A 23,646-nucleotide genomic window follows, 5' to 3' on the forward strand; every position below is an offset into this window, starting at 1 on the left:
TTTGGGATTCTCTACCCCAGAGGGTTGTGGATGCTTCACTGTCGAATAGGTACGAGGCCGGTGCGGCAGGCAGAGTTTCTGCCCTCCCGGAGCATTGAGGGATGTGGGGAGAGGGCAGGGAAATGGGAGGAAGGTTCACCAGCCTGATTCCTGGGATCGCAGGATTGTCGTACAAGGAGGGATTGGGTCGACGGGGACTGTATTCACTGGAATTTAGAAGAACGAGAGGGGATCTCATTGAAACATATAAAACTCTGATGGGGGTGGACAGAGTGGGTGCAGGAATGTTGTTTCCTGTGGCTGGGGGGAGGGGAGGGGGGGGTCTAGAACCCGGGGTCACAGTCTCAGGATACGGGGTGGGTCATTCAGGACCGAGATGAGGAGGAGCTTCACTCAGAGGGTGGTGAACCTGCGGAATCCTCGACCACAGCAGGCTGTGGAGGACAAGTCACTGAATAGACTTAAGAAGGAAATCGACAGATTTCTAGACTCTAAAGGTGCTAGGGGAGTATGGGGAGAGCGCGGTGTTGTGACAGAGGATCAGTCCACATTGAAAGCGAAAATGAAAATTCTTGTCACAAGTAGGCTTCAAGTGAAGTTACTGTGAAAAGCCCCTAGTCGCCACATTCCGCCGCCTGTTCATTGAATGGTGGAGAAGGCTCGAGGGGCCGAATGGCCTATTCCGGCTCAATTTCCTCTGTCCTTGTGCACAGCAGGATCCCACTCTATCTTTCAGCCAGTGGAGGGAGGGGGGGAGGGGTGGGGGAAGCTAGGAACCAAACTAACAACTAAGAACTGGCCCCAGATTCAATTCAATTCTCCCCCCCCGCCACCCCCGCTCCGTGCCAGGTTCGCGAGGCGGAGCAAAAGGTTAACCTGCAGCCGGCCCGGCGCATAGCACCGATCGGAATTGCGAAACAAACATTGGATCAATATCGGGAACGCTGCACAAGTCTTGACTGGTTTCAACAGTGTTCGTTCCTGCCAATCGATTACCAAAATGTAGGAGGGAGCAGCACCGGCACAGACTGCCCTGCAGGGGGCAGACCGTCTCATTTCTTTCTGAAGTGTAGTCACTGTTGAGATAGAAGTCCCAGATGACCACAGGCTGCTTTCCCCGTTGAGGGGGAGAGCTGACTGCTGCCCCGAGGATCCCCACACCTCAGGAAAGGGGCAAGGTTGAGAAGACAGGGCCTTCATCAATAACCTCTGCCGATACAGAAATTGGACCTGTACTGTTGGCCTTGTTGTGCATCACAAACCAGCTGTCTAGCCCACTGAGCTAAACCAGCCGCACTATTGTAGCTTCGGAAAAGGGACAGTCAATCTGCCCCAGACAAACTCCCACAAGATCGAGGCAATAATGACCAGACAGTTTGTTTTGTGTGATTTTGACTGAGGGGGTCTCTATCGCCATAAACACCAAGGCGAAGGGGCCGCAATGACAAAAACTAAATGAGAACGATACAGAGATCCCAACCGCCCAGCTCTCGCGCTCATCCTGAAAATATAGTGCCGCAGAATCTTTCGCATCCATCTACCAGGCAATGCGGCCTGTTCGATGTAGGTGCTCATCTGAATGACGGCACCTACAACTGTGCAGCACTCCCTCAGTGCTGACCCTCTGACAGTGCAGCACTCCCTCAGTGCTGACCCTCTGACAGTGTAGCCGTTCCCTCAGTACTGACCCTCTGACAATGCAGCACTCCCTCAGTACTGACCCTCTGACAGTGCAGCACTCCCTCAGTACTGACCCTCTGACAGTGCAGCACTCCCTCAGTACTGACCCTCTGAGAGTGCAGCACTCCCTCAGTACTGACCCTTTGAGAGTGCAGCGCTCCCTCAGTACTGACCCTCTAACAGTGCAGCACTCCCTCAGTACTGACACTCTGACAGTGCAGCGCTCCCTCAGTACTGACCCTCTGACAGTGCAGCACTCCCTCAGTACTGACCCTCTGACAGTGCAGCACTCCCTCAGTACTGACCCTCTGACAGTGCAGCACTCCCTCAGTACTGACCCTCTGACACTGCAGCACTCCCTCAGTACTGACCCTCTGACAGTGCAGCACTCCCTCAGTACTGACCTTCTGAGAGTGAAGAACTCCCTCATTACTGACCCTCTGACAGTGCAGCACTGCTGCAGCAGAACTGACCCTCTGACAGTACAGCGCTCCCTCGGTACTGAACTTCTGAGAGTGAAGAACTCCCTCATTACTGACCCTCTGACAGTGCAGCACTGCTTCAGCAGAACTGACCCTCCGACAGTGCAGCGCTCCCTCGGTACTGGCCCTCCGACAGTGCATTATTCCCTCAGTACTGATCCTCCGATGGGCAGCGTTCTCTCAGTACTGACCCTCTCACAATGTAGCGCTCTCTCAGTACTGACCCTCTGACAGTGCAGCACTCCCTCAGTACTGACCCTCTGACAGTGCAGCACTCCCTCAGTACTGACCCTCTGACAGTGCAGCACTCCCTCAGTACTGACCCTCTGACAGTGCAGCACTCCCTCAGTACTGACCCTCTGACAGTGCAGCACTCCCTCAGTCCTGACTCTCTGACTGTACAGCACTACCTCAGTACTGACCCTCTGACAGTGCAGCACACCCTCAGTACTGATCCTCTGACAGTGCAGCATTCCCTCAATACTGACCCTCCGACAATGCAGCACTCCCTCAATACTGACCCTCTGACAGTGCAGCACTCCCCCAGTACCGACCCTCTGACAGTGCAGCACTCCCTCAGTACAGACCCTCTGACAGTGCAGCACTCCCTCAGTACTGATCCTCTGACAGTGCAGCACTCCCTCAGTCCTGACTCTCTGACAGTGCAGCACTCCCTCAATACTGACCCTCCGACAATGCAGCACTCCCTCGGCACTGACCCTCCGACAATGCAGCACTCCCTCAGTACTGTCCCTCTGACAGTGCAGCACTCCCTCAGTACTGACCTTCTGAGAGTGAAGAACTCCCTCATTACTGACCCTCTGACAGTGCAGCATCCTCAGTACTGACCCTCTTGACAGTGCAGCACTGCTTCAGCAGAACTGACCCTCCGACAGTGCAGAGCTCCCTCGGTACTGGCCCTCCGACAGTGCATTATTCCCTCAGTACTGATCCTCCGATGGGCAGCGTTCTCTCAGTACTGACCCTCTCACAATGTAGCGCTCTCTCAGTACTGACCCTCTGACAGTGCAGCACTCCCTCAGTACTGACCCTCTGACAGGGCAGCACTCCCTCAGTACTGACCCGCTGACAGTAGAGCACTCCCTCAGTACTGACCCGCTGACAGTGCAGCACTCCCTCAGTCCTGACTCTCTGACAGTGCAGCACACCCTCAGTACTGATCCTCTGACAGTGCAGCATTCCCTCAATACTGACCCTCCGACAATGCAGCACTTTCTCAGTGTTGATCCTCTGACAGTGCAGCACTCCCTCATTACTGACCCTCCGACAGTGCAGCACTCCCCCAGTACCGACCCTCTGACAGTGCAGCACTCCCTCAGTACCGACCCTCTGACAGTGCAGCACTCCCTCAGTACTGATGCTCTGACAGTGCAGCACTCCCTCAGTCCTGACTCTCTGACAGTGCAGCACTCCCTCAATACTGACCCTCCGACAATGCAGCACTCCCTCGGCACTGACCCTCCGACAATGCAGCACTCCCTCAGTACTGACCTTCTGAGAGTGAAGAACTCCCTCATTACTGACCCTCTGACAGTGCAGCACTCCCTCAATACTGACCCTCCGACAATGCAGCACTTTCTCAGTGTTGATCCTCTGACAGTGCAGCACTCCCTCAGTACTGACCCTCTGACAGTGCAGCACTCCCTCAGTACTGACCCTCTGACAGTGCAGCACTCCCTCAATACTGACCCTCCGACAATGCAGCACTTTCTCAGTGTTGATCCTCTGACAGTGCAGCACTCCCTCAATACTGACTCTCCGACAGTGCAGCACTCCCCCAGTACCGACCCTCTGACAGTGCAGCACTCCCTCAGTACCGACCCTCTGACAGTGCAGCACTCCCTCAGTCCTGACTCTCTGACAGTGCAGCACTCCCTCAATACTGACCCTCCGACAATGCAGCACTCCCTCGTCACTGACCCTCCGACAATGCAGCACTCCCTCAGTACTGTCCCTCTGACAGTGCAGCACTCCCTCAGTACTGACCTTCTGAGAGTGAAGAACTCCCTCATTACTGACCCTCTGACAGTGCAGCACCCTCAGTACTGACCCTCTTGACAGTGCAGCACTGCTTCAGCAGAACTGACCCTCCGACAGTGCAGCGCTCCCTCGGTAGCCCTCCGACAGTGCATTATTCCCTCAGTACTGATGCTCCGATGGGCAGCATTCTCTCAGTACTGACCCTCTCACAATGTAGCGCTCTCTCAGTACTGACCCTCTGACAGTGCAGCACTCCCTCAGTACCAACCCTCAGACAGTGCAGCACTCCCTCAGTACTGACCCTTTGACAGTTCAGCACTCCCTCAGTACTGACCCTCTGACAGTAGAGCACTAACTCAATACTGACCCTCTGACAGTGCAGCACTCCCTCAGTCCTGACTCTCTGACAGTGCAGCACTCCCTCAGTACTGACCCGCTGACAGTGCAGCACTCCCTCAGTCCTGACACTCTGACAGTGCAGCGCTCCCTCAGTACTGACCCTCTGACATTGCAGCACTCCCTCAGTACTGACCCTCCGACAATCCAGCACTCCCTCAGTACTGACCCGCTGACAGTGCAGCACTCCCTCAGTCCTGACACTCTGACAGTGCAGCGCTCCCTCAGTACTGGCCCGCTGACAGTGCAGCACTCCCTCAGTACTGACCCTCCGACAATCCAGCACTCCCTCAGTATCGACCCTCTGACAGTGCAGCACTCCCTCAGTACTGACCCTCTGACAGTGCAGCACTCCCTCAGTACTGACCCTCTGACAGTGCAGCGCTCCCTCAGTACTGACCCTCTGACAGTGCAGCACTCCCTCAGTACTGACCCTCTGACAGTGCAGCACTCCCTCAGTATTGACCCTCTGACAGTGCAGCACTCCCTCAGTCCTGACTCTCTGACAGTGCAGCACACCCTCAGTACTGATCCTCTGACAGTGCAGCATTCCCTCAATACTGACCCTCCGACAATGCAGCACTTTCTCAGTGTTGATCCTCTGACAGTGCAGCACTCCCTCAGTACTGACCCCCTGACAGTGCAGCACTCCCTCAGTCCTGACTCTCTGACAGTGCAGCACTCCCTCAATACTGACTCTCCGACAGTGCAGCACTCCCCCAGTACCGACCCTCTGACAGTGCAGCACTCCCTCAGTACCGACCCTCTGACAGTGCAGCACTCCCTCAGTCCTGACTCTCTGACAGTGCAGCACTCCCTCAATACTGACCCTCCGACAATGCAGCACTCCCTCGGCACTGACCCTCCGACAATGCAGCACTCCCTCAGTACTGTCCCTCTGACAGTGCAGCACTCCCTCAGTACTGACCTTCTGAGAGTGAAGAACTCCCTCATTACTGACCCTCTGACAGTGCAGCACCCTCAGTACTGACCCTCTTGACAGTGCAGCACTGCTTCAGCAGAACTGACCCTCCGACAGTGCAGCGCTCCCTCGGTAGCCCTCCAACAGTGCATTATTCCCTCAGTACTGATGCTCCGATGGGCAGCATTCTCTCAGTACTGACCCTCTCACAATGTAGCGCTCTCTCAGTACTGACCCTCTGACAGTGCAGCACTCCCTCAGTACCAACCCTCAGACAGTGCAGCACTCCCTCAGTACTGACCCTCTGACAGTAGAGCACTAACTCAATACTGACCCTCTGACAGTGCAGCACTCCCTCAGTCCTGACTCTCTGACAGTGCAGCACTCCCTCAGTACTGACCCGCTGACAGTGCAGCACTCCCTCAGTCCTGACACTCTGACAGTGCAGCGCTCCCTCAGTACTGACCCTCTGACAGTGCAGCACTCCCTCAGTACTGACCCGCTGACAGTGCAGCACTCCCTCAGTACTGACCCTCTGACAGTGCAGCACTCCCTCAGTACTGACCCTCTGACAGTGCAGCGCTCCCTCAGTACTGACCCTCTGACAGTGCAGCACTCCCTCAGTATTGACCCTCTGACAGTGCAGCACTCTCTCAGTACTGACCCTCTGACAGTGCAGCACTTCAAAGCGACATGGATAGTTTAACAAAGTGGGTAAATATATGGCAGAGGGAGCATGTGTGGGGAAAATGTTAACCTGCCCACTTTGGCAGGAAGATTAGAAAAGTAGCTTGTTATTTAAACGGAGAAGGATTGCAGAACTCTGGGGTACAAAGGGATCTGCGTGCCCTGGTACAGGAATCAGAAAACCATTACCATCTAGTTACAGCAAGCGAATAGGAAGGCAAATAGAATGTTTTGGTTTATTGGCGGTGGGAATGGAATATAAAAGTAGAGTTGTCTTGCTGCACTTGTACAGGGCATGGGTGAGACCACATGTGGAGTACTGTGTGGAGTTCTGGTCTCCTTGTTTAAGAAATGGTTTAAGTCAGTCAGGAGCAGTTTCGAGAAGGTTCACGAGGGGACGCAGTAAGAGGGATTTTCGACGGAAATTATTTCCTCTCAAGAGGGTGGTGAATCGATCACCCAGAGAGCGGTGGCTGGCACGGTCAACCCATATTGTTAAGACAGAGGTAGATTGGTTTTTGATTTAGCAAAGAAGTCAAAGGTTATTGGGGTCGTCGAGAAGGCGGAGTTGGAAGACCAGGATTAGGTCAGTCGTGCTCCTGGCGGAGCAGGCTTGAGGGGCCGAGCGGCCGACTCCTGCACCTCATCCGTGTTCATATGTTTGTATGTAAATAGTCGAGACCCCAACACTGATCCCTGTGGGATTCTACCCATCACATCTCCCCGACCCCAAAATGGCCCATTTATGCCTACTCTCAGCTTCCTGTTCGCTGACCAATCCTCTATCCATGCCAATATGTCACCCTTCCTCCCATAGGGGCTGTTTAGCACAGGGCTAAATCGCTGGCTTTGAAAGCAGACCAAGGGAGGCCAGCAGCACGTTCGATTCCCGTAACAGCCTCCCCGAACAGGCGCCAGAATGTGGCGACTAGGGGCTTTTCACAGTAACTACATTTGAAGCCTACTTGTGACAATAAGCGATTTTCATTTCATTTCATACCTTGAGCTTTTATCTTACATAATAATCTTTGATGTGCCTTTTCAAATGCCTTCTGAAGCCTAAGTACCCCACACGCACAAGTGCCTCTTTATCTACATTGATTGTAACTTCCTTAAAAAACTGCAACAAATGAATCAAAAACTATTTCTTTTTCACAAAACCATGTTGACTCTGCCTGATTTCATTGAGATTCTCTAAATGCTCCTTCGCTGTCACCTCCTTAGTGACAGCATTTTCCCTCCAGCAGATCAACACCCGAAGGGTTACCATTGACCAGAAACTGAACTGGACTAACCACTGGTTAGAAGAGCAGGCCAGAGGCGAGGAATCCTGACTCCCCAAAGCCTGCCCACCATCTACAAGGCACAAGTCAGGAGTGTGATGGAATACTCTCCACTGCCTGGATGAGTGCAGCTCCGACAACACTCAAGAAGCTCAACACCATCCAGGACAAAGCAAAGCAACCCACTTGATTGGCACCCGGTCCAGAAATATTCAAACCCGCCACCACTTGCGCACAATGGCCGCTGTGTGTACCATCTACAAGATGCACTGCAAGAACTCACCAAGGTTCCTTTGGCAGCCCTTTTCAAACCCACGACCACTACCATCGAGAAGGTCAAGAGCAGCAGCTATCTGGGGAGCCCACCACCTGGAGGTTCCCCTCCAAGCCACCCACCACCCTGACGTGAAAATGTGTATCGGCCGTTCCTTCACCGTGACTGGAACTCCCTCCCTAACAGCGCAGTGGATGTACCTACACCACATGAGTTGCAGTAGTTCAAAGCAGCTGACCACCATCTTCTCAAGGGGCAATTAGGGATGGGCAATAAACGCTGGGCCCAGCCGGTGACGTCCACATCCCTCGAATGAATGAAAAAGAAGCACGGGCGAACGGTCCTTTCCGTCTCCCTTCTACCTTGAATAGAGGAGTCACTTCCCCAGACAGCAGCGGGAGGCAGGGTCAATGAATGCTTTAAAGACAAAGTCAGATAGATTCTTAACAAGGGAGTCAAAGACTATGGAGGGATGGGGATGGGGGTGGGGGGGGGGGGGGGGTATGCGGTGGTGGCAGGAAAGTGTTGAGACCACAATCTGATCAACCATGATCTTGCTGAATGGTGGAGCAGGCTCGAGGGGCCGAGTGGCCTAATTTATATGTTCCTAGGTTTGTACGTAAACATAAGAACTAATAATAATAATCTTTATGGTCAGAAGTAGGCTTACATTAGCACTGCAATGAGGTTCCTGTGAAAAGCCCCCAGTCGCCACATTCCAGTGCCTGTTCGGGTACACAGTGGAATCACTTTTTAGCAAATCTGCAAATTAAAGCGAGACAGCTAGTCTCACTTTAATGGGCAGATCCCCGAGGTACCAAGGAGTGGGATCAATCCCCTTTGCCTTGGAGACCTTGAGCATCATTCAGCACTAGGCTGCACAAAATGGGACCAGATAGAACGGCACTTGTGAGGGTCTCCCAAGGAATCGGAGGCCCCTCGGCCTCCTTTGGGCAAGGTGGTACCCTGATATGGCTGGTGCCACCCAGGCACTCTGGCACTGCCCGGATGGCACTGCCAGTGGTCAGGGGCACTGCCCGGGTGGCACTGCCAGTGGTCAGGGGCACAGCCCGGGTGGCACTGTCAGTGGTCAGGGGCACAGCCCGGGTGGCACTGCCAGTGGTCAGGGGCACTGACAGGTCAGCAGCACTGCCAGTGGTCAGGGGCACTGCCAGGGTGGCATGGTCAGGGGCACTGACAGGTCAGCACTGCCAAGGTGCCGAGCTGGCATATTTTGCACGGGTGTGATTGAGCTGGAGGTGCCCTGTGCGGGTGTTATTGGGGGGGGGTGCCTCCCATTGTGTGTTTGGGGGTTGGGGTCACTTTGGAGCATCCCAATCTCTCACTACACTGAGGAGTTCTGGCGAGTGGAGGTCCTCAGTGTACAAAAAGGGCGATGTGCAGCCTCGGCAGCCTTTGGCTGCTGTTGTGTAACGAGTCAAAATTTCTGCTCCTTTTCACAAACACCTTTATTTTCCTTTAACACACTCTGTACAAAACCATCACTACATCACAAGCTCAAAAAGCCACCTGTTGCCTCTTTACATATCAGTGTCAATTATTGGATACTTAACATAAATGAGACATCTAATTAGAATGTCTCTTAACCCATTCCTTAACAGTCTCCCCTTCCTTGGAGACAAAAAATAATTTGGTGGAAACAAAATTACAAGAAACTCAAAAACACACACGCAATTTCTCCCTTTCTTTTTTGGGAGGAAAAATAAATAAAAACAGTCACAGGCGCCCTTCATTAACAATATCCACAAGTCTCTGTGAACTAGCCCCTCTTTTCGTAAAACAATCGGACAATTGATAGCTACTGTCAACCCATTTAATTTTTGCTATCTCTCCTCTGTCCAACATCTGCTTCAAACTTGCGATGTCTATCCTTAACCTTTTCTCATTCACACTTTTGTCACAGTGATTTATTGTCAATATGACACTCATGGGTAAGTTACCCAAATCCCCTAATCCCAAAATGTCTGTCAATATCTGAGATATATAAAAGGCCATATCCACTGCCTCTACAAGGCTTAATGTCTCAGCAGCCAAAGTGCTTTTGACCACTCTCCTTATTTTCTTTGTTTCCCACACAAGAGGGCAACATTTACCATTATTCCCCAAAAGGAAAATGATAAAACCTCCTGCACTTGAAACCCCATCACATAAATTTGTATAGGACGCATCACTATAAACTATGAGTTTCAAGTGCCTAAGATCACCTAAAACCGGGAACCTCAAAACACACTCTTGCATTTTTAGTTTGAACAACGCTTTATTTGCTCTTATTATATCTTCCTCTTTAGGATCATTCATTTTTGTACTCAACTCTAAGACATCAAAACTGACGTCCGGTCTAGTCTGTCTACCTAACCAATTCAGTTGCCCAATTAAACTTCGCAGTTGCTCTTTTTTCATCTTTGAAACCACTGCATCTTTTTGTGAAAACCCGGCCACGACTAATTGCTATTGGGCTAATGCTTTCCAAATAAGATTGCTGACGTAAAGTTGCCCCTAACTCAGTCTGTCCAATTTCCAGTCCAATATATTTAAATGCACCGGAAGCCTGACTTCCAACCCTGAATTCTTTCCTCAACACAGAGATTACAATAGCTTCGAAATCACTAGTCACACCCCACACAAAAATCATCAACATGCATCATAAAGATGCCAGAAAGGATCCCTTTATAGTGTCAGTAAAACATTGCCAGATCTGCTTTCAAATGGCAACAGCCTAACTTTAACAAAACTGACCTTACCGAAAAATACCAGACTCTAGATGCATCATTTAATCCATATACACATTTGATCAACTTCCAGAGTACCCCTTCTGTGCTGCCTCTTTCGGAGGACGGAGAAAAATGTCTCTCTGAAGCTGATGCCCCTGCAAAAAGGCAGCTTTTACTTATATAGATTTGCATTCCCATGCCTTTGTGGCTAATAGAGCCAAGAAGATATTTGAAATAACCTTGCCTATCGTAGGTGAATCTACCCTTAAATGCTGATCTTCTAAGTTTCCTTCAAATCCCCTTGCCACAAGCCTGGCCTTTGCCTTACAAGTTCCACCTGGAAGAACTTTTTCTGTGCAAATCCATCTGTGGGATAGAGCTCTTTGTCCCCTATCCGGAATTTCCGTATATACCCCAAATTCACTCCAACTATGCAGTTCTACATCCCCTATCCTGCCTGGTATCTCGTTCTGTACTGCTTGATCTTTCCCTTCTGCTGTGGGATGTCCTTTCAATAGTTCTCAACCTTTTCCTGCAGACCTGTTCACTATCCGATGTACTATCTGAACTGGCACTACGTTTCTGTGCCCTCCATTTTTGAACTTTGTGTTCCCAATCCATTGTGTTGACTCCCTCCCCCGAATGCTGTACATTCAACCAGTGTTTATACTTTCCAGTGGCCTTTTCTGCTCTAATAATAACAGTTGCATCCTTCCATTGACTAGACCCTTCAGGCAAGTTTGTCGCTTTTGTACCAACTTTTGGCAGTTGTCCTTTCGGAAAAATGGCTGGTTCTAATTCATCAGAAGTATTGCATTCCTCTGCAGAAACCCTGTCTTTATCAGTTAACTGGTCCTCATAGTTCTGTAACACGTGCGTACCAGATGACCCTAGTTCCTCATCATGTCTGTCTGCTCTGTCTAAATTTGAAAATTTGTAACCTGTATCCATTATCTTTGATGAATGTACCCTAACAGTCTGATTGCCATGTTGCAAAATAATTGTCATCTATACCTATGATCGTCCCTGGGACTTTCCATTCATTAAAATTGTCTCTCTTATAGTATACAATTTCTCATTGTCGAAAAATGGTATCTGATGGCCGTACATTATGCCTTAAAGCTCTGCAAATTCTTTCAGATACTTCTGCTTCCAAAAAAGCTTTTCTGCTGTTATGTAATGCATTTAAATGCTGAGCAAAGGCAGAGCTAATTAATAGCTAACCATAACCCTTCCCAAGCTGGAGGCTGGTCATCCAAAATGGACGGAGTTTTAGGATTTCTACCAAACATTAATTGATAGGGACTATAGCCCCCAACCATCTGCAATGAATTTTTGCATGTGCCGCCCATGCTAAAGCTAACAATTTGGTCTATCTGCCAAAATTTTCCGGAGCACGTCATATCTATTGCAGCATGGTTTCTTTCACACACACCATTACTAAATGGGCTTTCTGCAGCTGTATTCATAACTGTGATATTCACGTTTTCACACATATCCCTAAACTCATCATTAGTAAACTCTCCCCCATTGTCTAAGGAATTTTGCCAGTCAGACCATTCCTGTCCCTTTCCATTTCTCCACAATTTGATCCAGAATTACTCTTTTTTCTTTACTTCGTACAATAGTTGATTGACCAAATCTGGTTGCTAAATCTACAAAACGCAAAATAAATATATTGTTAGCTTTATCCCAGATCTTAAGGTCCATGGCCACAATGTCGTTAAAATTCCTGGCCAAAGGTAGGGTTACTATCAGTCGTGATGGTGTCCTTCTGTACTTCCTACAAACTTCATAGCGATCACTAACCTGTTACTATAGTCTTCATCCCTTACCCCTGCATCCTTTAATAATTTTTCAGCCTCCGAGGAGACGGATATGCAAATTGCCTATGCAATTTTAATACAACAAGCTTTTTATTAGATAAAGCCCATTTTCAACTGCCATTAACACATCCTTAACAACTGCACCTGAAATATTATTTGTAAGTAATGGAATACAATAGTGTCCCGACTGTGTGAATTGTAAGTCCACCGTCTTTCCAAAAACTGCTGCCTTATCCTGTTCCATATCCAGTTTCATGTGTGCTTTCTTCATTGATGATCTGCTCAAAAGCAAAGGTTACTCACTGGATACAACATCCCTGCTAATGAAATGATTCACTCCGGCGGCAATATTGCAAGGGATCACCAGATCATCCCCAAACGTGAAACTTGTGGAACTTTCAAATTCCTTAACCTTGTTACGATTTTCAGCATTCAAAGAGTCCAGGTAACATTTTAACCAGTCAATTCCACACACAGTCGATGTGCAGCCACTGTCCAATACAGCACAATTGAAGGATTCTGCAACCAACACTCTCATCACCAGAGTAAAACTGCTAGTTAATAGGACAATGCTTTCTTTCTGGTCACTATCTTTTTCCTCGTCCGACTCTACCATTCATGTGTAGCTTCAAACACTCTATTATTGTTGGACAGTTGAAAGCATAATGGTATTGAGAGTCACCGATTTATCCGGGCATTTCTGGGGTTCATTTTCCTATTACCATTCTCCATGTCCCTCCTCCTGTTATAGGTTTTAATTGGGTTTCTGCCTCATAATTTCCAGGTCCGGATCTTCTTCCATACTCACGTAACCTGTTCGTAGCCGTACAATCGCGCCATCCTGTCAGTAGTGTAAACTCCGCTTTATTGCTGACTGACCCATTTGTGTCATAACAGCCATAGGAATTGAATGTTTCCCCAGAAACGTCTTTAAGGCTTCTATCATCTGATCGAATAAGGTATCATTATCCGCAAACTTAACACCTGTCAAAACCAGGAGCCTATCCATGTTGGTCACTCTAGCACAGTCCAGTAACTTAAATGCCAACACGGACTGTGGAAATTCCAGGCGGTGTTTGTGCAGCCTTTTGCATAGTCTGCTAAATTCCATTATATAGTCCTCAATAGAAATCCTCTGTTTTCCGGAATCTAGCGAATTCTGACCATGCTTCATACGCACTTAACAAGTCATCCTTTTGATAAATCTTATCCACAAAATGTAACAGAGTCTCCAGACCTTCTTCTGAGTCTAGCTCTTCAAATTCCAGCTCAGAAAACACTTTACTTCGGATTTTACTCTCATGAGGTAGAGAAAGAGCCAATACCTTGTTTCCTCTTTCTCAAGGCAGTTACCTTAGTCCACATAACAACTGCACTTCTCCATTGGTCAGTTCAGAAAATAATGGTGGATCATCATATCTGGCCATCTTTATCCTAGGTTCAGCCATATATATATTTTTTTTTCATCTCACTCACTCCTTGGTTGAGTCTGGAAAAGTTGTATCTTTCAACCCTTCACATTTGCACATCCTCTGCTACCAATGTTAGCCTTTGACTGCTGTTGAAGAGTCAAGATTTCTGCTCCTTTTCACAAACACCTTTTATTTTCCTTTAACACACTCTGTACAAAACTCTATCACTACATCACATGCTCCAAGGGCCACCTGAAGCCTCTTTACATATCAGTGTCAATTATTGGATACTTAACATAAATGAGACATCTAATTAGAATGTCGCTTAACCCATTCCTTAACACCCCTCATCTCTGGAATCAATCTAGTGAACCTCCTCTGAACTCCCTCCAATGCCACCGCATCCCTCCTCAAATAAGGGGACCAAAACTGTGCACAATACTCCAGGTGCAGTCTTACCAATGCCTTGTACACTAATGTCGCTGTGTGAAAATCATGGGTTTGAGCCGGGGGGGATGGATAGTGTATACAGGAGGTGAAGGGAAGTGGAGCTGGTCAAGGTGAGGGATCTGTATTTGGAGGAAGGATTCGTCAGTCTGGAGGAGCTAAGGAAGAGGGTAGAGCTGCCATGGGGAAGTGAGTTCAGGTATCTGCAGGTTAGGGACTTTGCTTGAAAGGTCTGGATGGGGTTCCCTAGATTGCCGGGATACACCCTGCTGGAGCGACTGCTGCTTCCGGATGTGGAAGTGGAGGGAGGAATTGGGGATATATATATATATATACACAAGTGGATGGGGGAGCGAAGATCAAGGAGAAATGGGAAGCGGAGTTGGGAGGGGAGATCAATTGGGGAGCATGGAGTGAGGCACTGCGAAGGGTAAACAGGACCTCCTCATGTGCAAGGATGAGCCTGATACAGTTTAAGGTGGTGCACAGGGTGCATATGACTCAGGCGAGAATGAGTGGGTTCTTTCAGGGGGTAACAGATGAGTGTGAGAGGTGTGGGCGGGGGCCAGCAAATCATCCGCACATGTTTTGGGGTTGCGAAAAATTGGGAAGATTCTGGGCGGGAGTATTCGCGGTCTTGGCCAGGATAGTGGAGGAGGAGGTGGACCCGGATCCTTTGGTGCCGATTTTGTGGTATCAGAGAAGCCGGAGCTCCTGGAGAGGAGGAAGGCGGATGTCGTGACCTTCGCCTCTCTGATTGCACGGCGGCAAATTTTGCTGGAGTGGTGTTCGGCCAAAATTCCATTTGCTTTCTTTATTACCTGCTGCACCTGCAGGCTAGTTTTCTGCGACTCATGCGCAAGGACACCAAGATCCCTCTGTATCGGAGCTCCTCAAAGTCTCTCCCCATTTAGATAATAAGTTGCCGTCTCATTTTTCCGACCAAATGAATGACCTCACATTTATCCACGTTAAACAGCTACATTTGTCCCACTCACATAACCTTTCTGTATCCATTTGTAAATAGTTCCTCATTGCAACTTACTGTCGCACCAATTGTTTTTTCATTTTTCCAATTAAGGGGCAATTTAGCGTGGCCAATCCACCTAGCCTGCACATCTTTGGACTGTGGGAGGAAACCCACACAGACACGGGGAGAACGTGCAGACTCCGCACAGACAGTGTCCCAAGCCGGGAATCGAACCTAGGACCCTGGAAATGTGAAGCAACTGTGCTAACCACTGTGCTACCGTGGCGCCCCTTGTCCCATGTATTTTAGAGTCATCTACAAATTTGGCGACAGTATTTTCTATCCCCGCATCTGAGTCGTTAATATATACTGTAAATAGTTGGGGCCTGAGGATTGGACCCTGTGGCACCCCACGCGTTACATAGCGGGACGCGGCGACTTTCTGATGAGGCATCAAAAGCTGCCACCAGGGTGGCAAAAGGTCGCGCTGCGCTATTTCAGAGAGCCGCAGGGGCTTACATCCCCAGTGCCCGGGACAATATTTATCCCTTGGTCACCATCACCAAAGAGAAACAGACGATCTGCTGCTTCTGGGATCTTGCTGTGCACAACCTGCCTGCGTTGTTTCCGGCATTGCCACGGTGACTACGCTTCAGAGCAAATTCCTTTCTTCGGCCGTCAAGAGCTTTGGAATATGGATTCAGGACCGAATTCTCCGGCCATTTCCGGGGACTGAGTGGAAGCACGGGCAAGGTGGGGAGGCGGGGGAATGGGGAAGTGGAGCTGAGACAGGAGATCAGGCACGGGCACACTGAACATGGTGCAGCCTCGAGGGGCTGAATGGCCCGCTCCCGTTTCCAATATCCTTGTCCGACTTTGCAGAATCTGCAGAGCGGAGGAGGCCGTTCGGCCCATTGTTGGCTGCCCTGGCTCGCCAAACGAGCGGGCCCCCCTGTCCCACTGCCCCACCTTCTCCCCGTAACCCAGCACATTCTTTCTTTTCGGAGAACAATCCCATTCCCTTTCGAACACCTCGATCGAACCTGCCTCCGCCACCCTCTCAGGAAATTCGTGCCAGACCCCAACCACCATCTGGGTGAGGCAGTGGAGTAGTGGTACTAAGACCATAAGAAATGGCAGCAGAATTAGGCCACTCGGCCCGCCGAGTCTGCTCCGCCATTCAATCAGGGCTGATATTTTTCTCATCCCCCATTCTCCTCCCTTCTCCCTGATTCCCTTATTGATCAGGAACCTATCTTTCTCGGTCTTAAAGACGCTCAGTGATTTGTCCTCCACAGCCTTCTGCGGCAAAGAGTTCCACAGATTCACCACCCCCTGGCTGAAGAAATCCTTATCTCTGTTTTAAAGGATCGTCCCTTTAGTCTGAGATGGTGTCCTCTGGTTCTAGTTTTTCTTACAAGTGGAAACATCCTCTCCACGTCCACTCTATCCAGGCCACGCAGTATCCTGTAAGTTTCAATAAGATCCCCCCTCATCTTTCTAAACTCCAACGAGTACAGGAGTATTATCGTTGGGTAGTAGTCCGGAGACCCAGGGTGATGCTCTGGGGACCAGAGTTCAAATCCCACCAGTGCAGATGGTGAAATCTGAATTCAATTTTTAAAATAATCTGCAATTAGAAGTCTAATGATGACGATGAACCATTATTGATTGTCGCAAAAACCCATCGGGCTCATTAATGTCCTTTCGGGAAGGAAATCCATCGTCCTTACCTGGTCGGGGCTACATGTGACTCCAGACCCACAGCAATGCGGTTCTCTCTTAAATGCCCTCAAGGATAGGGGCTGGTTTAGCACACTGGGCTAAATCATTGGCTTTTAAAGCAGACCAAGGCAGGCCAGCAGCACGGTTCAATTCCCGTACCAGCCTCCCCGAACAGGTGCCGGAATGTGGTGACTAGGGGCTTTTCACAGTAACTTCATTTGAAGCCTACTTGTGACAATAAGCGATTTTCATTTTCAATAAATGCCAGACACGCCCACATCCCATGAACAAATAAAAAACAAAAAAACTTCTACTCTTTTCGTCCATTATTTTGAATCTGTGCCCTCTAATTCTTGATGCTCTCGAGTGAGAACAGTGTATCTCTATTCACTCCGTCCGTAACCCTCAGGATCTGGTAAACGTCTGTCAAGTCTCCTCAAGGTAGGGCAGTAGATGTTGTCTATATGGACTTCAGTAAGGCCTTTGACAAGGTCCCTCATGGTAGACTAGTACAAAAGGTGAAGTCACACGGGATCAGGGGTGAACTGGCAAGGTGGATACAGAACTGGCTAGGCCATAGAAGGCAGAGGGTAGCAATGGAGGGATGCTTTTCTAATTGGAGGGCTGTGACCAGTGGTGTTCCACAGGGGGCATCTTGACAAATATATGAATAGGATGGGAATAGAAGGATACGGACCCAGGAAGTGTAGAAGATTGTAGTTTAGTCGGGCAGTATGGTCGGCACGGGCTTGGAGGGCCGAAGGGCCTGTTCCTGTGCTGTACATTTCTTTGTTCTTTGTTCTTTGTTCTCTCGGCCTTCTTTTCTCCGAGGAAAATAGTCCCAACCTCTCCAATCTATTTCCGTAGCTACAGCTCTCTATCCCTGGAATCATTCTGGTGAAGTTCTCTCCAACGCCTCTAGATCCTTTCTCAGGTACGTCGTCCAGGTGAGTACAGATTACCTGGTCATTCCCAAGTTGCTGCTTGTGGGAGCTTCCTGTACGTAAATTGGTTGCCGCACATCCGAGACGTCAAGAGCTACCTCATTGATTGTAAATGGCTTTTGCCGCGATACAAATGCAAATACGCCCGGCTGCATTCTTTTGCGTGTGAGACTGGGGCCTCGTCCACATTTTGGCATTCCCGGACAAGCCCAGGGCAGAAGGAGATAAGGAACAGGAGCAGGAGTAAGCCATTCGGCCCCACGAGCCTAATTTATCCATCAATAAGATCATGGCTGATCTGACTGTGGCGCCAACTCCACTTTGCTGTCTGTCCCCCAGCTGCCCCATTGCCACTGATCCCCCTTTGCCGATCACAAATCTTTCTATCCCTGCCTTGAATATATTCAATGACCCTGCACTTTGGTGCAGATAATCCCACAGACTGACCACACTCTGAGATACAAAATCCCTCCTCACCTCTGTCTTAATTAGGATATCTTTAAACTGTGCCCCTGAGCCCAGGCGCTGGTCAAGAGGAGATTCGCAATGCACTGCTCTATCCCTTCGAGTGCACTTCCCACTGCTAGCCTGCGGGTGGCAATGCGGGTACAGCGAGGGATTGCAAAACTCAGGCCTGCCAATACCACTGACAGGCAGGCCGCTGCTAATCTGCACTGACCCCCAGGATCCACACTTGATTTGCTGTAGCTCAGATCCTGCTGCTGTGAAATTAGCACAGTCGCACCCTGAGACACCGACAAAAACATCATCATTATCCCCTGCCTAGCCGATTAAACAGAGGCAGCAGCTGGCCTCCTGTAAATCTATTAAAAGCTGTGTTCGATCCTGTGAATTGTGTCACTCCTGGGAGCAACACACTGCTGCTCAATTCTACACATCCTGCAAGGAATTAAGGCGAATGCACCAATCTGCATAACTCTGTATCTAACCCCGTGCTGTACCTGTCCTGGGAGTGTTTGATGGGGACAGTGTAGAGGGAGCTTTAGTCTGTATCTAACCCCATGCTGTACCTGTCCTGGGAGTGTTTGATGGTGACAGTGTAGAGGGAGCTTTACTCTGTATCTAGCCCTGTGCTGTACCTGTCCTGGGAGTGTTTGATGGGGACAGTGTAGAGGGAGCTTTACTCTGTATCTAACCCTGTGCTGTACCTGTCCTGGGAGTGTTTGATGGGAACAGTGTAGAGGGATCTTTACTCTGTATCTAACACCGTGCTGTACCTGTCCTGGGAGTGTTTGATGGGGACAGTGTAGAGGGAGCTTTACTCTGTATCTAACTCTGTGCTCTATTTGTACTGGGAGTGTGAAGGGGACAGTGTAGAGGGAGGGCAACTGTGGAAAAAAGATTAAAAGTTAAAATTAAAAATTATATATCCGAGTGGATGATGTTATCATGTTGGATGAATTAATGGCACAAATAGAGAGCACAAAAATTGAGCCTTTACTGAGTGATGATTACAAAGTGACCAAGGTGATGACTAAGGATCCCAATGAGTTTAACTTTTCGAAAAGTCAGGCAAAATGGAAAATGGTTAAGATTGGGATTATATAAAGGCAGCACGTGGCACAGTGGTTAGCACTGGGACTACGGCGCTGAGGACCCAGGTTCGAATTCCAGCCCTGGGTCACTGCCCGTGTGGAGTTTGCACATACTCCCCCTGTTTGCGTGGGTTTCACCCCCACAACCCAAAGATGTGCAGGGTAGGTGGATTGGCCGCGCTAAATTGTCCCTTAATTGGCAAAAAAATAATTGGGTACTCTAAATTTATTTTAAATAAGATTGGGATATTTAGCAATGGGACGTGGACAGGACCTTAGCCCAGAAAGTCCGGATGTAGAACCAGTTTGGGTGGAACTACAAAATACTTGAGGGCGGAGCACACCAATGGGAGAAGTTTATTGTCCTGTGTATTAGGCCGATTGGGGCTGGTGCAGACTTGATGGGCCAAATGGTCTCGTTCTGCGCTGTAAGGATTCTATGATGAATCAGGAAATTCAGAGGGCCTGCATCAAGGGCAGTGCAATAAACGTAGGGCATTTTATTCCTCATAAATACTCAGGAAACCAAACTGGTGAAAGTAGCTTGAGGGACAGATTCATGGAATGTATTCCAGACATTATAGGACATCCTGAGACAGGGTTCATTCGGAAAGGATCATCTGGGGAAGAGTGATCATAGTCAACAAACAAACAAAGAACAAAGAAAAGTACAGCACAGGAACAGGCCCTCCAAGCCTGTGCCGACCATGCTGCCCGTCTAAACTAAAATCTTCCGCACTTCCGGGGTCCGTATCCCTCTATTCCCATCCTAGTCATGTATTTGTCAAGATGCCCCTTAAATGTCACTATTGTCCTTGCTTCCACCACCACCTCCGGCAGCGAGTTCCAGGCACCCACTACCCTCTGTGTAAAAAAACTTGCCTCATACATCTCCTCTAAACCTTGCCCCTCGTACTTTAAACCTATGCCCCCTAGTAATTGACCCCTCTACCCTGGGGAAAAGCCTCTGACTATCCACTCTGTCTATGCCCCTCATAATTTTGTAGACCTCTCTCAGGTCGCCCCTCAACCTCCGTCGTTCCAGTGAGAACAAACCGTGTTTACTCAAAGTCAGATGGGGTTTTATAATGAGTTGGAGAGTGATGTTGTGAAGTCTGAAGCTGAGGACGGAATTCTCCCACCTGGGATTCAGTCCTGTGCGGGGGGGCGGGAACGGAGAGTCTTTCCCACTGCAGAGGCTGCTGGGAAACCGTGCCAAATTTTCCCGTCCCAACCGCATTAATTATGTACCCGGGAGTGAAGCTCCAGGGATATACCTGAGGCCGGAAGATGGATCCTTGATGGTATAGCCTAACAGATGCTCCCCCACCTCTGTGGTAGCCTCTATCCCGAAGTCCGGAGAGAGCCCCAAGCATTGTTCAGGTGAGTCCTGACTTCTGCATGCCATATTACATAGAAACATTTGCTGCCCTCCCTCCATAGCAAGAACATCCTTCCTCAGATAAGGACACCAAAACTGCACATAATACTCCAGATGTGGCCTCACCAATGCCCTATACAATTGTAGTAAAACATCCCTATTCCTGTAGTAAAATCCTCTCGCTATGAAGGCCAACATACTATTTGTCTTCTTTACTGCCTGCTGTACCTGCTTTCAGCAACAGTTACTTTCAGCAACCGATGCACGAGGACACCAAGATCTCGCTTAGTATCCACCTCTCTCAATTTACACCCATTCAAATAATAATCTGCCCTCCTATTTTTGCTACTGAAGTGGATAACCTCACATTTATCCACATTATACTGCATCCGTCATCACTCAGCCTGTCCAAATCCTGCTGAAACATCTCTGTATCCTCCTCACAGCTCACCCTCCCACCCAACTTTGTATCATCTGAAAATTTGGAGCTAATACGTTTAGTCCCCTCGAAGGGTAAATACGATGTTGTCAGACAAGAATTGAAGTGCATAAGTTGGGAACATAGGCTGGCAGGGAAGGACACAAGTGAAATGTGGAACTTGTTCAAGGAACAGGTGCTACGTGTCCTTGATATGTATGTCCCTGTCAGGCAGGGAAGAGATGGTCGAGTGAGGGAACCATGGTTGACAAGAGAGGTTGAATGTCTTGTTAAGAGGAAAAAGGTGACTTATGTAAGGCTGAGGAAACAAGGTTCAGACAGGACATTGGAGGGATACAAGATAGCCAGGAGGGAACTGAAGAAAGGGATTAGGAGAGCTAAGAGAGGGCATGAACAATCTTTGGCGGGTAGGATCAAGGAAAACCCCAAGGCCTTTTACACATATGTGAGAAATATGAGAATGACTAGAGCGAGGGTAGGTCCGATCAAGGACAGTAGCGGGAGATTGTGTATTGAGTCTGAAGAGATAGGAGAGGTCTTGAACGAGTACTTTTCTTCTGTATTTACAAATGAGAGGGGCGATATTGTTGGAGAGGACAGTGTGAAACAGATTGGTAAGCTCGAGGAAATACTTGTTAGGAAGGAAGATGTGTTGGGCATTTTGAAAAACTTGAGGATAGACAAGTCCCCCGGGCCTGAAATGATATATCCAAGGATTCTATGGGAAGCAAGAGATGAAATTGCAGAGCCGTTGGCAATGATCTTTTCGTCCTCACTGTCAACAGGGGTGGTACCAGGGGATTGGAGAGTGGCGAATGTCGTGCCCCTGTTCAAAAAAGGGACTAGGGATAACCCTGGGAATTACAGGCCAGTTAGTCTTACTTCGGTGGTAGGCAAAGTAATGGAAAGGGTACTGAAGGATAGGATTTCTGAGCATCTGGAAAGACACTGCTTGATTAGGGATAGTCAGCACGGATTTGTGAGGGGTAGGTCTTGCCTTACAAATCTTATTGAATTCTTTGAGGAGGTGACCAAGCATGTGGATGAAGGTAAAGCAGTGGATGTAGTGTACATGGATTTTAGTAAGGCATTTGATAAAGTTCCCCATGGTAGGCTTATGCAGAAAGTAAGGAGGCATGGGATAGTGGGAAATTTGGCCAGTTGGATAACGAACTGGCTAACCGATAGAAGTCAGAGAGTGGTGGTGGATGGCAAATATTCAGCCTGGATCCCAGTTACCAGTGGCGTACCGCAGGGATCAGTTCTGGGTCCTCTGCTGTTTGTGATTTTCATTAATGACTTGGATGAGGGAGTTGAAGGGTGGGTCAGTAAATTTGCAGACGATGCGAAGATTGGTGGAGTTGTGGATAGTAAGGAGGGCTGTTGTCGGCTGCAAAGAGACATAGATAGGATGCAGAGCTGGGCTGAGAAGTGGCAGATGGAGTTTAACCCTGAAAAGTGTGAGGTTGTCCATTTTGGAAGGACAAATATGAATGCGGAATACAGGGTTAACGGTAGAGTTCTTGGCAATGTGGAGGAGCAGAGAGATCTTGGCGTCTATGTTCATACATCTTTGAAAGTTGCCACTCAAGTGGATAGAGCTGTGAAGAAGGCCTATGGTGTGCTCGCGTTCATTAACAGAGGGATTGAATTTAAGAGCCGTGAGGTGATGATGCAGCTGTACAAAACTTTGGTAAGGCCACATTTGGAGTACTGTGTACAGTTCTGGTCGCCTCATTTTAGGAAGGATGTGGAAGCTTTGGAAAAGGTGCAAAGAAGATTTACCAGGATGTTGCCTGGAATGGAGAGTAGGTCTTACGAGGAAAGGTTGAGGGTGCTAGGCCTTTTCTCATTAGAACGGAGAAGGATGAGGGGCGACTTGATAGAGGTTTATAAGATGATCAGGGGAATAGATAGAGTAGACAGTCAGAGACTTTTTCCCCGGGTGGAACAAACCATTACAAGGGGACATAAATTTAAGGTGAAAGGTGGAAGATATAGGAGGGATATCAGAGGTAGGTTCTTTACCCAGCGAGTAGTGGGGGCATGGAATGCACTGCCTGTGGAAGTAGTTGAGTCGGAAACATTAGGGACCTTCAAGCAGCTATTGGATAGGTACATGGATTACGGTAAAATGATATAGTGTAGATTTATTTGTTCTCAATGGCAGCACGGTAGCATTGTGGATAGCACAATTGCTTCACAGCTCCAGGGTCCCAGGTTCGATTCCGGCTTGGGTCACTGACTGTGCGGAGTTTGCACGTCCTCCCCGTGTCTGCGTGGGTTTCCTCCGGGTGCTCCGGTTTCCTCCCACAATCCAAAGATATGTGGGTTAGGTGAATTGGCCAATGATAAATTGCCCTTAATGTCCAAATTGCCCTTGGTGTTGGGTGAAGGTGTTGAGTTTGGGTAGGGTGCTCTTTCCAAGAGCCGGTGCAGACTCAAAGGGCCGAATGGCCTCCTTCTGCACTGTAAATTCAATGATAATC

General features: G+C 48.9%; 1 long non-coding RNA gene across 1 annotated transcript in view; it reads right to left on the minus strand.

Annotated features, from left to right (window-relative positions):
• Positions 1–23,646, minus strand: part of LOC140389388 (uncharacterized) — a 226,786-nt gene that overhangs the window by 10,424 nt on the left and 192,716 nt on the right. The window lies entirely within an intron of this gene.

This window comes from Scyliorhinus torazame, chromosome 14 (assembly GCF_047496885.1).
Source record: "Scyliorhinus torazame isolate Kashiwa2021f chromosome 14, sScyTor2.1, whole genome shotgun sequence".
Classification (NCBI taxonomy): Eukaryota; Metazoa; Chordata; class Chondrichthyes; order Carcharhiniformes; family Scyliorhinidae; genus Scyliorhinus; species Scyliorhinus torazame.